The sequence below is a fragment of the Motacilla alba genome, chromosome 26, assembly GCF_015832195.1.
Source record: "Motacilla alba alba isolate MOTALB_02 chromosome 26, Motacilla_alba_V1.0_pri, whole genome shotgun sequence".
In the NCBI taxonomy this organism is placed as follows: Eukaryota; Metazoa; Chordata; class Aves; order Passeriformes; family Motacillidae; genus Motacilla; species Motacilla alba.
In genome coordinates, this window is record NC_052041.1 from 3,375,616 (window position 1) to 3,388,648 (window position 13,033).

Sequence of the window (13,033 nt, forward strand, 5' to 3'; positions counted from 1 at the left end):
CAGGCTCCTGCCCTGACTGCACTAAGCTGGGATTAAACCTTAAACCAGCCCTGCACCCATCCTTGGAGGGCCCTGTGCTGAATGTGGGAATATCCCATATTTCCCCCTGGATGGGAAGAAAAAGCAGCCACAGGGAGGGGGGCCAGGAGGAGCCAACATTTGAGGGACCAGAGGGTTTCCAGGCACAGCAGGAGCTGTGATCGGTATTATTTTTATTTAAATAAATATCTAAATATAATTATTTTTTGATCCCTCTCTCTTAGAAAGGGAAATCCTGCAGCACCTTTCATCCTGATCCTTCCTCATCCTGATGATGTCAGAGCCCCAGCTGGGTGAGATGTGGGGTCTGTGGGGTCTGTGGGATCTGTGAGATCTGTGGGGTCTGTGAGATCTGTGGGGTCTGTGGGGTCTCTGAGATCCTCCTGGCCTGGCTCCGCTTCCCAACTGAGGGAAGGGATCATCCCAGTCCTTGCTCAGCTGGGGATCAGGAATTTCTGCTGTTCCCAGCTGAGGGAAGGGATCATCCCATGTTGGAACTCTGACTCTGAAGAGTGACACTTCAAAAACAATGTTTCCTGAGTTTTATTCACCCTGACCTTGGAGCAAGAAAGAGCCTGGTATTCCAACAGTCCCCGTTCTTGCTCCAGCCGGGGATCAGGAATTTCTGCTGCTCCCTGATGAGGGAAGGGATCATCCCAGCCCTTGCTCCAGCTGGGGATCAGGAATTTCTGCTGCTCCCGGATGAGGGAAGGGATCATCCCAGCCCTTGCTCCAGCTGGGGAATTTCTGTTCTGCTGCTCCCTGATGAGGGAAGGGATCATCCCAGCCCTTGCTCCGCTGGGGATCAGGAATTTCTGTCCCACTGAGCTGTGGAGGTTGAAAACCCCTCCTGAGCCACGAGTTGGCTGCCAGGGGTGCCAGGATGATAGAAGCACAGTTTTGGGGCAGCAAACTTGACATGGGATCCCTGCTGCTGCCGAAATTCCAGGCTTTGGGACATCCCTGCCTCGCGCTGCTCCTCCTTTTCCTCAAACCCTTTCCCCAAGCACAGGGATGTCCAAGGAGCGCCCGGGGATGTGATGACACAAATTCTCCAGGATCCCAAACCCGCTGCCTTCCAGGAATCCTCCATCCCTCAGCCAGCCTTGCCCCTCCCTCCCTAAAATCTGCCCTAAAATCCATCCCAGCTCCACCACAACCCCGACATTTCCCCGTTAGTCCCAGCACAGACACGCCTGGAGAGGGAATCGATGCCATTTTGGGGTTTTGACTTTTTTCTTTTCTATGTTCTCTGTATTCTTCTTATCTATTTGTTCATATATGTGAATATATATTCATATATATTCATATTTGTTCATATATATTTGCAGCTCTGTAGCCTTTTGTATTAGGGGCTAATTTTGTCAGTAATTTCCTGTAGCCTTGCCCTAAGCAAAAAAACCAAAACCAATTCCAAAACTCCAAATCTCAGAAAATACAAAAAAAAAAAAAAATCCAAAACTCCAAACCTCAGAAAATAGAAAAATTCCAAAACCAATTCCAAAACTCCAAACCTCAGAAAATACAAAAAAAAAAAACAAAACCAATTCCAAAACTCCAAGCCTCAGAAAATGCAAGACCCCAACACTATCTTAATTCTTCCAAACTACCAAAGTTGAGAACAACATTTCAAAATACATTTTCACAGACAAAATACAACTAATACCAAAAAAAGAAACAAAAAAACTTTTAAAAAATTGCATCACCACTTGTCCTCCTAATTAGTACTTTTTATCAATTATATTAATTTCCTAAAACCTATAAAAATAAAAAATTAGACTTTTCCCCTAAAAAATTAAACTTTTCAATAACTGGCCCTGAAATCCTTCAAACAAAAATCCAGTTTTATGTTGCCTCCCTATTAAAATGTTCTCCAATTTCACTTCCAAGTTAAGAAAAAGGCAACAGAATAGAGAGATCCCAGGTGCAATAAACAGATTATTCCTGCCTCAGTGCAAGCTCTGATCCCGTTCCTAGGGAGGAAATGTTCCAGGCCTGTCTGGGAACCCGGGTGAGCGCGGAGTGTTTGGATAAACCTTGCTCCTCGTTAAACTGTAAATGCCACCTGTGCCACCCAGCCAAGGCCAGCCCTGTGTCCTCACAGCTGCGGTGTCACTCGTAGACAAAGCAAATACATTGGTGGGGCTGAAAAGCATGAATTTTCCTTTTAATATTTTATGTACCAATAAATATAAATTTAAAAAATATTTTATATTAAATAAAATTCCTAGTTAATATTAATATTATTAAATAATATACTTAATATTATTTGTTTAATAATAATATTTTAAATTTTTAATTTTTTTTTTCCACTTCACTCCAAACCCAGCTTCTCTCTGCTATAAAAGCCTCACTGGGGGAGGGAGTCCCAGTGTCCTTGACAAGCCAGGCTGGTTGCTGCACAAGCCTTGGGGAGATAACAGAGCCCAGAGCGAGATAACAGAGGGAGAGAGAGGGATCTCCCCCAGGAAAAGTCATGGCTGGGCCCCCAGCCTCGGACACTGCAGCCTGCTGGGCATAAAGGAGGCATCAGAAGCGGAAAATAATGGAAATAAATTCATATATTGTGCTTTCCCCCCACTCCAAATCAAAACATGGAGGAATTTCCATGTGGTTTTCACAGGAAAATAATAGATGTAAATTGAAATATTGTGCTTTTCTCCCCACTCCAATTCAAAACAGAGGAATTCCCGTGTGGTTTTCACAGGAGTGGAGGAAAATCCACGTTAAAAAAGGGATGACGCTGAGCAGGGCCTTGGACACTGCCAGGGAGAGGAGAGGCCTTGGGCACTGCAGCCTGCTGTGTGTAAAAGAGGCATCAGAAACATAAAAATAACAGAAAAAAATTCATATATTGTGCTTTCCCCTCACTCCAAATCAAAACATAGAGGGATTTCCAAGTGGTTTTCACAGCAGTGGAGGAAAATCCACTCTAAAAAAGGACTTGACACTGAGCAGGGCCTTGGGCACTGTCAGGGAGAGGCCTTGGGCACTGCAGCCTGCTGTGTGTAAAAGAGGCATCAGAAGCAGAAAATAATGGAAATAAATTCAAATATTGTGCTTTCCCCACCACTCCAAGTGAAAACACAGAGGAATTTCCAAGTGGTTTTCACAGGAGTGGAGTAAAAAAGGAGCAGGGCCTTGGACACTGCCAGGGAGGGGCCTTGGGCACTGCAGCCTGCTATGCATAAAGGAGGAATCAGAAGCAGAAAATAATGGAAATAAAGTCAAATATTGTGCTTTCCCCACCACTCCAAATGAAAACACAGAGGAATTCCCATGTGGTTTTCACAGGAGTGGAGTAAAAAAGGGATGACGCTGAGCAGGGCCTTGGACACTGTCAGGGAGAGGAGAGGCCTTGGGCACTGCAGCCTGCTGTGTGTAAAAGAGGCATCAGAAACGTAAAAATAACAGAAATAAATTTATATATTTTGTGCTTTTTCCCCCACTCCAAATGAAAGCATGGAAGAATTCCCATGTGGTTTTCACAGGAGTGAGGAAAATCCACTCTAAAAAAGGACTTGACACTGAGCAGGGCCTCGGGCACTGTCAGGGAGAGGCCTTGGACACTGCAGCCTGCTGTGTGTGAAAGAGGCATCAGAAGCAGAAAATAATGGAAATAAAGTCAAATCTTGTGCTCTTCCTCTTACTCCAAACCAAAACATAGAGGAATTCCCATGTGGTTTCCACAAGAGTGGAGGAAAATCCACGATAAAAAAGGGATGACACCGAGCAAGGCCTCGGGCACTGTCAGGGAGAGGCCTTGGACACTGCAGCCTGCTGTGTGTAAAAGAGGCTTCAGAAGCAGAAAATAATGGAAATAAATTCAAATCTTGTGCTTTTTATCCCATTCCAAATCAAAACAGAGGAATTTCCAGTGGTTTTCACAGGAGTGGAGGAAAATCCACGTGAAAAAAGGGATGACACCGAGCAGGGCTGTTCCAAGCGCATCCAATCCTCCTCTCCTGCCTCCCAGCTGATAAGGAAACGCTGGAGATAAGGCAGGATTAGAGCCCCGGGGTTTGAATAGAGGAGGGATTTTGGCCCCGGCTCTCTCAGCAGGGCCTCCCAGTGCTCCCAGTTGTGATGAGGTTCAGCACTGGTGTGGCTGCCTGTGCCCGCTGCAGGCCGGGCCTGCCACGCTATGATAGCGCAATTAGTGGCACAATTAATCGTTAATCAGGGGGGATTGGGAGGGATTAAGGGCTTAAACAGCACACGTGCTGCTGATGGTAATTTATAAAAATGCTCCTTCCCCCTCGGATTCTCTGCTGTGTTTGCCTGGAATTAAAATGCCCCAGTTGGGCCTTTTCCAGGCACTTTTCTGAGGAAATGGCTCTGCCCCTTGTTCATATATGTGAATATATATTAATATATATTTATATATATTCATATTTGTTTATATTCATATTTGTTTATATTTCATATTAATATATATTCGTATTTTCCCGTGGGAGGAATTTGGGGGAATCCAGAAGATTCCCAGAAGATTCCAGGCTGGCTCTGCACGGACAGGGCACCCACGGGAGAGATGGGACAGCATGGGACAGTGACAGGACAGAGGAGGGACAGTAATGGGACAGCGGGGGACAGTGATGGGTCATGGTGGGACAGCATGAGACAGTGACAGGACAGAGGAGGGACAGCATGGGACAGCGATGGGATAACAATGGGACAGTGATGGAGCAGTGATGGGACAGAGATAGGAGAGCATGGGACAGTGACAGGACAGTGATGGGACAACAATGGGACAGTGATGGGACAGAGATGGGACAGGGATGGGATAACAATGATGGGGCAGTGATGGGACAGTGAGGAGACAGAGATGGGGCAGAGATGGAACAGAGATAGGACAGTGATGGGATAACAATAGGATAATGATGGGACAGAGATGGGACAGCAATGGGACAGCAATGGGACAGCAATGGGACAGCAAGGGGACAGTGATGGGACAGTGATGGCACTGCTCCTGCTCTCCCCAGGGCCTTTGGCAGCCACTGCTCAGGCAGAGGATGTGGCAGGCAGGGCGTGGGCTGGTCTTGGGCTGGTTTGTTCAATTCAGTTTGGGCACGCACGGACTCTCCTTGCATTTTAATTTGGATCAGACACAAACCAGTCTCGGGGTATCACCAAAACCTCCAGTTCCGCCTCCTCCTCCTCAGAGTCCACACCAAGACCATTTCGTGGTTCTGTTGTTTATGGATCATGGATCTACTGGATCAGGGCTGGATCCTCAGTTTCTGAGATCTCCTGAAGATCCCTCTGGATCTCCATTTGCTCTAGCACAGGCTTGGCCCATAAACCACCAACCTAAAAGGTTTTCCACCCAATAATTCTCATCATAGATGGCATAAATCCAAGCTCCAGGTGATGTTCCATGCTGGAATGCAGGAAAAAAACCCCTCCAAGTGCTGAATTTATATTCCTGTGCGTGTTCCCGAGTGCAGAACTGAGGCTCCTGCTCACAAACCTTGTCAGATTTAGCAACTAAAAAAAGCCACGGCTCCGAGAGTGGGAAGTGCTGGGAGCAACAGGAGAGAGGGAAAAGCTGGGGGGTGTTTTGAGGATAAATCCCCCCAGGATCAGGAATTCCAATCCCTGAGTGACCAGCACATTAACGCTGCCCGAATAATTAAATAGAAAATAAACCATTAAAGTCAGGATGGAGAAAGAGCAGAAATGAAAGGAACGCTGGGAATGTTTCCCTGCTTCCCAAAAAAGGCACATTTTGATTTCTTTGGGAGTTTTGGTGTTTATGGTCAGCTTCAGCAGCCTCTCCTTTTAAATGGAGCGATTCAAGGCAAAATCACCACACAAAACTGCTCAAAGCCAGTGCCCTGCCCCTCTCCAGCTGGGAAAATTTGGGTTGTTTTCAAGGAAATTGCTGAGGATTTCAGGGACTGGGGAAGAAAGAGATGGAGAGGGTTCATGGAGAGGGTTCAATAATAAAAACACTGAAAAGGTGCCCAAAAGATGAATTAAATTCATAAAACCCAGAGCACAGCGAGACAGGAGCTGTTTGATTCAGACCAACACGTCCTGGAGAGAGTTTTAGGTCTCAGGTTTGAGATCCAGAGCTGCCAGTGATGGGATTTTCCCAACCCCAGGAATAAACTCTTGTGCCTCAGTTTCCCAGCTGATAAATGAAGGTGACAAGGGCGGTGCAAGGGTGGAACGTTTGGGTGTCACCAATGCAATTAATAAGGGAAAACATTAAAAAATTAAAAGCTAAGAAAATAATGAACTGAAAACGCCATTAATTGGAGTGTCCTCATTAGCAGCATCCTTCCAGGTGCCCACAGCTCTCTCCAGGCTCTCGGGAAAGGGCAGCAATTCCAGCCCCACTCCATCCTGTTTTCTCCCTCTCTGCATCTCAGCAGCAGCTCAGGTGATCCAGGTGTCCCAGCAGAGGTGACAGGGACCGAGCTCTGGCAGCTCTGGGTTGAGAATTTGCTGCTCAGTTTATGATTTTTGTTGTGGCAGTGCCTGCAGGCACCAGGGATGGAGGGGTCACGGTGACAAACGAGGAATTGTCCCTGGTTTGAACCCACACAGGGAAGGGAAAGGGAAGCAAACCCAGCTGAGATCCCCGAAATGTCCCATCTGAGCTGCTCCTGGATCCCAAAAAGCAGCAACCCTTGCAAACAGCAGCTCAAACACCCTCCTAGGGACACTTCCCAAGTCATTGCTGCCCCAGCACCCCGGGGGTGGCAGGGCTGCAGAAAACGGGAACAAAAGCCACAAGCAAAGGCGGAATTGCTGGTGCTGGCAGCGGGACCCAGCTCGCTGGAGTGCCTGGAGCATCCTCTCTCTTCCTGAGCTGCATCCCCGCAGGTCCTGCCTCCCCCTGGAGCTGCTCTCTGCGCCCAGAGCTCCTGCTCAGGTTCGGGAAGGAATGCCCGGAATTCCAGCAGGGATCAGGAAGAGATGTGGGCAATTCCCGGTGGGGAATGCAGCTGGGAAATGCTGCGGTGGCTTGGAGCTCATCCCTGAAAGAGCAGGGGAAGGCAGGAGGGAAGGGAAAGGTCTGAGGATGGGCTTGCAAGGAGCTGTGTGGAGGGAGGGAGGTGAAGGACGAGCAGACAGATGAGAGGTGGCAGCGGTGGCAGCAGCACAGATGAACCCCAGCCCTCTGCCAGGGCTTCCCGCGCTGCTCCCTGCCTCGAAAATCATCCCACAGCAGTTTCCTGTTTCTCTTCCAGCCAGACGAGAGATAGGAGCCAGAGATTGGGAGCGACTGAGCAAACAAGCAGCAGATGAGCAGCAGTGGCTGCGGGCAAAACGCTGCTGCCTTGGAAGGAACGCTGGGCTGGGAGATTGGGAGAGGGCAAAAGATGCTCGGGCTGATTACAGAGCCACTCTGCAAGTTAATTGTTCACCAGATTGGGATCTGGGCCACATCCATCAGCAGGCTGCTTCCTGCCATCAGGTTTCCTGGACAAACAGCAGGAGCCAGTGGATTCAGAGGAGAGCAAACCCAGCAGGGCAAAGCTCTGCCTGGACAGGGTTCACTGCCAGCGAGAGCCCTTCTCCAACAGAGCCCTGTCATCGCCTCCCTGCCTGCACAGAGGCAAACCCAGCCCAGCTGGGCTGAGCTTTTGGGGTGCCAGCCATGAATTACACAGAGCAGAACTCGCTCCAGGCTCGGGATCTCCTCTGAGCTGAGCCAAGCTCCCCTGTCCTGCTGCCTGAAGGAGCTGCCTCAATTTCCCTGAGGATGGAAGGGGAATCTGGGAGGCTCCTACTGAGCCTAAGCCCTTTTGGAAACTCTTACTCTTCTTGGACATGGCTCCAAAGACACAGATCCCAGCTCTTCTGGAGATTCTCAGCCCTCCTGGCCCAAACCTCGGCTCTGTGGAAGCCAGAGGAATGTCCCGGGGTTTACAGGCACTGACCAAACATTCATTTCTCGGACCAAGGGGATGATGGTCTCAGTCGAAACTGCAACGTGGATGTTTCAGTGCACGTGGTGAGTGGACATGCAGGGTTCTGCCTGACCAGGTGGTGGGACAGGGAGAACAGAAGGATCCTCATGGATTTGGGAGATCAAAACTCAGCAGAGCTCCCTGCAGCACCCCCAGCCATTTTGCCTCTGTGTTTTACCCTGTGCAAAATGCAGCTGCCCTCCTCTGCCTGCTCTGGGTCCAGTGCCAGCGAGGGAAGGCAGAAACTGCCCCCTGCAGCACCCTCTGCACCCCAGCCTGTCCCCAGGGGACAAGTGACACTGGCAAGGAGCGCACACAAGAGGCAGCAGCTCAAGATTTAAAGCAGCTCATTTGGAAGCCAATAAAAAGCAGCCAGCTGCACTCCAGCCACCTGTAACCAGCAATTTGTGACACCATCCCTTCCCTCTGTCCCTCTGTCACCAGCACAGCGTCTCTGAAGGGCCCATTCAGGGCTCCACAAAGAGCTGCCTCAGTGACAGGGGCCTCCACGGCACGGAGATGAGGATTCAGTGCTTCCCATCCCTGCCAGCATCCCAGAGCTCTGCAGGGCTCAGGGAGCAAAGCCCTGAGAACAAAGCAAGGTCAAGAGTTACCAGATGGGGCAACTCGGACGTGGGGACACGGCGGTGACGTGGCCAAGGCCAGGCAGAATCCCTGGCAAGGCCATGGACAGGGGGAGATCTCCAGAGCCCTGATTAGTTGTGATTTTTTCTCTCTTTCTCTCTCTCCCAGCAGGATAAGAGAGGAGGAACTCCCAGGATTTCTGGCGAGGTTGTTCCACTACTCATTTATTAACTGCTCCCATTTGGACGTGGTACTGATATTTTCCAGCGTGAGTGAGTAAGCCTGGGAATTTAGGAACAGATCTGTGAGCCCTGCCTGGAGCACAGACACCAAAATTTGCTCAGAAATCTTCTGGCGTGACAGAGAGCCTGAAAATCAGCAAACTCTGAGCTGGGTGCCTCACACACTGAGGAAATTCCACGGATGGGGTGAGCCAGGTGCCTTCCTGCTCCTGCCTCTTCCTTCTGGGAGTCTTGGACATCCCCTCTGACCTTTTTCTAGAGAGGAAAGGATGCTCCACACCACAAATGCACTGAGATTTCTGTGCCACCCGTGTGTGCCTGCTGACACCATGTCCCTTACCCAATGGCCGGATTCCTGGAGGGAATCTCTTCAGGAGCATGGGAACAGCTTTTCCCGGCCTCTCCCCTGCCCCACAGACACTGTCACAGCCTCGTGAGGCTGGGAAACGGGACTCTGCTTGCACTGCCCACATCTCAGCCCCACGTGTGGGTACATCCCAGATCCACGCCCCAAATCTGCCCCACACCACCGAGGAGGGAATTAATGAATCCCAGCGCAGCGCAGGGCCCTGTCTGACAGCCCTTGCCCTTTCACGAACCTCATCCAGAGGCTCCAACTTTCTGCCTGATGCTTGTTCAAAGCTTTTCCCCCTTCAGGCACCTTCTGCAAGCCCAGCACACGTCACATTGCACCGCTGCTTTCCCTGATGCACAGCACAAACCCCGCGCCAGCAGCCCCAGGCCTGACCCTGATTCTTTCTTCCTCTCAGAGCTGATGCCACCATTGTGCCAACGCGCCCAGCCCAGGTTGTTTTCACCGAGGGATGAGGCTGTTAAAGCTTTTCAGGCTGGCCTGGCACCGAGGGCAGCTCTCAAGGGGCTGTCTGGGGACAAAGAGGGGGACACGTTCTGGGGCACACCCCCGGGAACTTGTCACAGCAACAGGCAGCGCTGGAGAGATGCAGCTGATTGTGACAGCCGCCAAAAACTGCAGCGCCAGAGGAATGCCGAGCTGCCAGCCCGGGGCTGGGCTCCCTCCCGAGCCAGGGACCCACCGGGCAGACCCCGGGTGTCACCCCCGGGCACTTCCACACCGAAAGGGTCCCCCCAGACCCCTCACAGCGGGACCCACGCAGGGGTGCCCATCAAAATCCAATCCTGGGCTTGACCTGGGCTGCCTGGAACAGATTTGGGACCAAACACGCGCAGGAATCTCCCTCACCGGGGAGCACCAAGGCACAAATCCGGACGGAGCTGAACCCTCCCTCTCCGTACCTCCCACTCCGGCTCTCCCCTCCGCTCGCACTTTGTGCCCCGCCAGTCCCAAAGGCAGCGGCGGTGGCCCCCGGAGGGGCTGGGGGGGCGAGGGGGGTCCCCGGAGGGGCTGGGGGGGCTGGCAGGGTCCCGGAGGGGCTGAGGGAAGAGCAGGGTTCCCGGAGGGGCTGGGGGGGCTGGCAGGGTCCCCGGAGCAGCTGGGGGGAAGAGCAGGGTTCCCGGAGGGGCTGGGGGGGCTGGCAGGGTCCCCGGCCCGCGGCGGGGTCACCCCGGCACTCACCGGCCGCCGAGCAGGTCGCTCTCCCTCCTGCCGTGTCCCTTCCTCCTTCCTGCGGGGCAGAGCAGGGGCGGTGCTGCGGGAGCCGCGGGGCCGCTCCGGGAACGGGGCCGGGCTGCGGGCGGAGCGGGACCGGCACCGGAGCGGGACCGGCACCGGAGAGCGGCTGCAGCGGGACCGGCACCGGCGCCGGCACCGGAGCGGGGCGGATGCTGGAGCCGGTGCCGGAGCAGAAGAGGGTTGGAGCCGGTGCCGGAGCACGGAGAGCAGGAGAGGTGCCGGTGCCGGTGCCGGTGCCGGAGCAGGAAAAGGGTTGGAGCGGTCCAGGAGCCAGTGCCGAGCAGGGGGGAGTTGGAGCGGTGCCGGTGCCGGTATCGAGCAGAACGAGTCGGAGCGGTGCCCGTGCCGGTGCCGGGGGAATCGGAACGGTGCCGGTGCCGGTGGCGGTGCCGGTGGCGGAGCAGGGGCGGTCGGAGCGCCGCCGGGCGCGGTGCGGGACCCGGCGCGGTGCGGGAGCGCTGCCGGCGCTCGGCTCCGTGCGGCGCTGGCTCCTCCCCGCCGCAGCCCCGGGATCAGGAGCCCGCTCGGCCCCGCTGGCCCGGGCAGGAGCCGCGCACGGAGAGCGCACGAACACACAAACACACACGCAGCGATCCTCGCTCTCCGGTCCAGCTCCCTCCTGCGGCTCCTCCTGCTCCTCCTTGAGGCTCCGGGCAGAGCCGGAGCAGCCCGAGACACCGGCACCGGCAGCCGTGGGGGTTTCAGCCTCCCGGCGTTGAGGATTTAGCAGCGGCTCCCCCACCCATTCCAGCTCCTTGTTGTCTTATATTTAGTCAAACATTCTGGGTTGGCCAAAAATAGAGCAGCCATGGAAATAAATCAGGCTGACTGGAGGTGCCAACATTGTCTGCCTGAAAGTAATTAATTTCTTATATCCTCGGCTATATTAATCCTCGCCTTCCCTGCACACACAGCCCTGTCTGTCAGCAGAGTTGTTGTAATTAGTGCCTAAATCTGGGGGATGTGCAGGAGGTTTAAGGTGGTGGGGAAAGGCAGGGGGAAACTGAGGCAGAGAAGGCACAAAATCCATCTGCACGGAGTGTGGGGAGTGAGGGCACAGGGGGCACAGCAGGGCTGGCGAGGAGGATGGAAGGGGATGCAAATTCTGTGCAGGAAAATCCTACATTTAGGGTCTTCTTTCCAGACGTGGATATTCCACAAAAATAAAACCTGTCCAGGAGACACAAATTTGGGCTTCCTCAGTTCTGCTGCTGCCAGAACTCCTTTTGCCCTCGTTCCTTTCGAACGTGGGAGTCTCGCTGGACTTGCTGACTCTCATTTCTTAGCTCAGAACCACCAGGCTGGCTGGGAGACACCTCGAGGAGTGGGGGAGTGCTTCCCAGATGGTGCAGCAGGAGCATCGAATCTGAGCCCCCTGGAGGGAAGGGAGGTTCTAGAAGGATCCATCTCCTCTGGTCACCTCAGCCTGTCCCAGGGCAACACCCCTGAGGCTCTCAGCAATGTTTGAGTGCCCTGGGAGTGGGGTAGAACCTCCAGCAGCAGCTCTTCAGGGGGAGCAGGAGCTGAACCAGCGGGCTCTGAACGGGGGCTCCCCTCTAGGAGCAGGTGGGGGGCTCAGACCTGAGGCACGGTGACCCAGCGGGGACATGGTGGCTTTGCAGCAGGGGTCAGAGGCCATCCTTGGTGACACAGGGTGAGCAGCTCATCTGTCCCCCGTGTCTGATGGGGATTGGCACCCTTGGCTCCGCAGGGCTCAGGGAGGAGCAGCAAAGGTGGGGCCGGGGGTGATGCAGCACGCAGGGGGTGATGCAGGGGGTGATGGCCAGGCTGGGTGTGACATGCAGGGCTGGGTGTGACATCCAGGGTTATGTGTGACATGCAGGGCTGGGTGTGACATGCAGAGCTATATGTGACATCCAGGGTTATGTGTGACATGCACAGTTATGTGTGACATGCAGGGCTGTGGTGTGACATGCACAGTTATGGTGTGACATCCAGGGCTGTGGTGTGACATCCAGGGCTATGTGAGACATGCAGGGCTGTGTGTGACATGCACAGTTATGGTGTGACATCCAGGGCTATAGTGTGACATCCAGGGCTGTGTGTGACATGCACAGTTATGGTGCAACATGCACAGTTATGGTGTGACATCCAGGGCTGTGGTGTGACACGCAGGGCTGTGGTGTGACATGCAGGGTTATGTGTGACATCCAGGGTTGTGTTTGACATGCAGGGCTGTGTGTGACATGCAGGGCTGTGGTGTGACATGCAGGGCTGGGTGTGACATGCAGGGTTATGTGTGACATCCAGGGTTGTGTTTGACATGCAGGGCTGTGGTGTGACATGCAGGGCTGTGTGTGACATCCAGGGTTGTGTTTGACATGCAGGGCTGTGGTGTGACATGCAGGGCTGGGTGTGACATGCAGGGCTGTGGTGTGACATCCAGGGTTGTGTTTGACATGCAGGGCTGTGTGTGACATGCAGGGCTGTGGTGTGACATGCAGGCTGGCTCCTGGCTCCTGTGGCCGCCTGCCCTCCCCTCACCCCTGGTCAATGAGTAGCCGGTCATGCGGGCGCTCAGTCAGCGCCCCGTGAGCGCCCATGCCGCTCCCTCCCTGCTGCTGGCTGCACAAACGGGCACTCTGGGGGGTTCCCACGTCCCGGTCTCT

At 53.5% G+C, this 13,033-nt stretch overlaps 1 protein-coding gene across 1 annotated transcript in view; it reads right to left on the minus strand.

Moving 5' to 3' along the window:
- Positions 1-10,895, minus strand: part of CDK18 (cyclin dependent kinase 18) — a 38,510-nt gene extending 27,615 nt beyond the window's left edge. The window contains exon 1 of the mRNA XM_038162271.1: positions 10,347-10,895. The gene's annotated coding sequence lies outside the window, so the exon portion shown is untranslated. The remainder of the gene's footprint in view (positions 1-10,346) is intronic.
- Between the last annotated feature and the right edge of the window lie 2,138 nt (positions 10,896-13,033).